This window comes from Phyllostomus hastatus, unplaced genomic scaffold (assembly GCF_019186645.2).
Source record: "Phyllostomus hastatus isolate PE091 unplaced genomic scaffold, TTU_PhHast_1.1 phas_scaffold_93, whole genome shotgun sequence".
NCBI lineage: Eukaryota > Metazoa > Chordata > Mammalia > Chiroptera > Phyllostomidae > Phyllostomus > Phyllostomus hastatus.
Genome location: NW_025334042.1, coordinates 1,807,759 through 1,811,772, shown reverse-complemented (window position 1 = coordinate 1,811,772; position 4,014 = coordinate 1,807,759). Strand labels below are relative to the sequence as shown.

The 4,014-nt window shown below is 32.9% G+C and overlaps 1 non-coding gene across 1 annotated transcript; it reads left to right on the top strand.

The window, feature by feature from the left end:
* The first annotated feature begins 3,169 nt into the window (after positions 1-3,169).
* LOC123813130 lies at positions 3,170-3,278 on the top strand. The gene has a single exon (XR_006784646.1). It is a non-coding gene; the product is annotated as a U6 spliceosomal RNA (small nuclear RNA).
* Positions 3,279-4,014: the final 736 nt, after the last annotated feature.

Sequence of the window (4,014 nt, the reverse complement as noted above, 5' to 3'; positions counted from 1 at the left end):
TCCTCATATCTTAAAAAGAAATGAACCAGTAAGTAGTAAAGAGATGAACTGCTCTGTTTTCTTTTTCGGTTATATATTAATGTAAAAAAAAAGTAAGCTCATGTAAAAGAAAGTACCTCCTCTAAAGGTTTTTGTTACACTGGAGTCTTTAATATTCTAATGATTTCCTGAAATCTAATTGTATTGCTTATTCCAATATTCTCTCTTTATTTTTCTCTTATTTGATTAATATAGCTACCAAGAGTGCCTCTGTGATGATAGGCTTTGCATAAAAGTAAACATTTGATTCCAAAGTGTTTATCAAGGGAAAAGAATGCACACACACACACAGACAAACAATTTAAGTAGATTTACTTTTTCTAAGAAAAATATTATAGAGTAATAATCTACAAATATTACTGACTAAAAATAAAAAGAAATTGAAATCCAAGTCTATAGTGAGTTTCGATATTTAATCTTTCCATGTTGGTTATTGTATTTGTTAAGGAAAGGTTTAAGTTTGTTTGGTGGGAGGAAGTTACTAAAATCCATCCTAATCAAAATTACCTTAAAGATATTAACTTTCTTATTATTGGCCACTGTTAAACATCAGAATGTCTCTCACAAGCAATTCTTTTAAAAACAGAAGGTTTCTAATTTATAGCATTTTTAAATTAATTCTATTGTTTAAGTATTTTAAAGTTGTTTATTTGCACAAGTTTTTAAATTCCTTATTTAGGTCATGTTCAGCTCTTTTATTTCTTCTTTTGTATTGAATGAGGAAAAAAAAACGGCTCCATTGCAATGATCTACAGTTAACTTTGTAATCAGTAATTCAGGAAGGCCATAGAATGTCAAAATTAAAAGACTAATTCACATGAGAAAACATGTCAGTAACAGCCCAAAAAAAAAGCCAGCCACACCTGTAACATGAAACAAGTGCTAGGTTAGACCTTGAACTTAGACTTGACTGTTTGCTGTGTTTCTCTGTGGCTCACATGCCTTTCCTTCTCCTAGGTAACTCCTACTGATGCTTTTGAATTTAGCTTAAACATAAGGTCCTCCAGGGTCCCTTGGCTGACAAATTCCCTTCATCAATATATGTCAGATGCCCTTACAAGGTGTTTTTATGAGTTCACTTAGCCCTTGCCGCTTTTATTTAACATTTTCTATACTCACTCATTAACTGACATTTCACTAATTGTTAACTTTTCTGCTAAACCCTTAAGAATAAAAAGTTCTTGAAGAATATAACTGCCATATCTATCTTCCTATCTAAAATATTTAATACTTTTTAATTAACATAGTAACTTATCAATTTGTGATTGTGAAATATTGGCCCAAATGAGTTAAATTGCATTTAAAAGGATAAGAAGCTATATAATTTAGTGGTTATAAACATAGATAATTCAGGCTGTTGGTTTGATTCCCAACTCTCTTATTTACTAGTCATGTAATCTCCAGCTAGTCATTTAATCTTTTTGTGACTTAGTTTTCTCATCTATAACATAAAATTTATATTATTAGGGTATCATAAAAATTTCCCTGGCTGGTGTAGCTCAGTTGAGCTATGGCCTGTGAACCAAAGAGTTGCCAGTCTGATTCCCAGTCAGGACACATGCCTGGGTTGTGGGCCAGGTCCCCAGTAGGGGGCACATGAAAGTCAATCACACATTGATGATTTTCTCCCCCTCTTTTCCCTCTCTTCCCCTCTCTCTAAAAATAAACAAATAAAATATTTTTTAAAATTACATGTTAACATATATTAAAGCCCTTAAATCATTATATGAAATGTAATGAGCTTTATATTATCATGGATGTATTAACTGAGTTATGTTAAAATTTTTACAATCCAAAAGGATAAGGTAAACTTACAACCATTCTAACCCAATACAAACATAGAACACAAAATGAATTTAATTTCTAAAACATAATATTGGCATGTAAATTCAACACTTTTACTATTTTTCCAGATGGTTTCCTGCCTTACAGTTACCAAGTTGTGGCAATTATGCAGTTGCAAATATATAATGCATTAATCAATCTATTGGAAAAATTAATATACAGATTCCAACAGGAAAAAATGCCTCCTTTTTGTTACAAAATCTTTCATTACAAAATCATAAGCACAATTCTATAACATAATAATGTCACACTCAAGCACACCATATTATATTTTAAGTGCAATGTTCACATTAAAACTATAAATTATTTCACACCCATTATTGCCCTACCAACCACACTCAAGCAGGCATTACGTCTGCTGGACCCTGTAGAATGCCTAAATGCACTCATCACCATAATACACCTTGTAGAATAGAAGGTACGTTTCATGCTCTGATGGAGCATACATTCTAGTGGGGAGAGATAAGCAATAGAAATAAAATACATAAGTACTGAACAAATGCAAGGTACTGTTCAGTGCTATGTAGAAAATTAAAATAGAGCTATGAGATACAGGTCATCTGTGTGGCTGCCACAGTTTGAGATGTCAGGGAAGGAATCTGATACTTAAACTGACATTTAACAGAGATCAGAATGGCAAGAAGGAGCCAGCCTTGAGAATGTGAAGCAGAAGCATATTTTAAACACAGAGAATAATTTTTGCAGACTTGGAGATGAGAACAAGCTTGCCATACTAAAGAAACCAAAAGAATTCCAGTACTTTTCAAACAAGTAAGTAAAGGAGAGAGCAATTCAATCTGAGGTCTGAATGTTTAGCAGGAACCAGTACATATATTTATTCTAAGTTTATAAAGAGTTTGGCAATCATTCTAAGTAAAGAAAATTATAAGAATTGTTAAGTAGGAATTAGCATGATTTGATTTAACTTCAATGCCATTTTTCAGATCGTGCTGTGGACAACAGAGGGAGAGGGCAAGAAATAAAGCTGCAAAATTAGTGAACTGACCATCACCGTGATCTTGCCCAGATATCACAATGACTTGGATTAGGGTAACAACAGTGTGAATGGAGAGAAGTGCATGGACACATACTGGAGGTGGGTCTATAGGACTTGCTTGTGGGCTAGCTATGAAATGTTAAAAGAGTGTAACCAAAGTTAGACTCCTGAGCTGTGGTTTAAGCTTTCAGGTGGACTAGGGTATCCTTATTGAAATGGTGGGCAAGAGCAGGTTTGAGGACTAAAGGAGAGAGTTCCCTTTTGCTAACACTAAATTTAAGATTCTTAGTGCTCACTTCAGCAGCACATATACTAAAAATTGGAATACTGCAAAGAAGAATAGCATGGCCCCTGTGCAAAAAAAAAGAAAAGAAAAGAATAAAATAAAAAGATTCTTGGCACACATTCAGACATGATGTAGAGAGATAAGGCTAAAATTCTAATGAGAACTCAAGACTTCAGAGACAGATTTAGGAATCAGATCCACACTTAATATTTGGATTTGGGAGTTATCATCATATTAAGTCAGTGCCTATGCTGTAGTTTAATTACTCATTTCAAATGATATAATTAGCATCTAATTTATTTCAAGTCTTCTTTCTGACTTTATATACAGCACTGATTTGTGTGTATCTGAGAGAGTTAATGTAATGCCAAACATTGCTCTTCTTTTATAATTCGAGCACTTTATGCCAAGGCAGGTATACTTCAATTTCAGATATTTTCTCACTATGACATTTTATCAATAGTCATTTGGCAACTAGGCATTTCCAGATATGAGAAGGAAATAGATAATTCTCAAGTTACCTGTGACAGATACTGTATTGAATTGATTAATGAGCTCATCCTGCTTTTCAGTTCACCATGAGCTTTAATTCATCATCATGAATTGCCATTAAGATTACCAAAAATTCTACAAAACAATGTTTGTATGTAACCTCAATGATCAACGCCAGTTCTGCAGGTGTATCATTTGAAGTACGGTATCACTATACTGAGAAAATACCTAATTTAGTTTTAATGTATTCTCGAAATTAGATAATAAGATATCTAATTCTCATTTTCTCATTAGAGTTCCAAATAAATATACACTTTCTCCAAATCCAGAAATAAGAAAATGGTCTATTTCAATA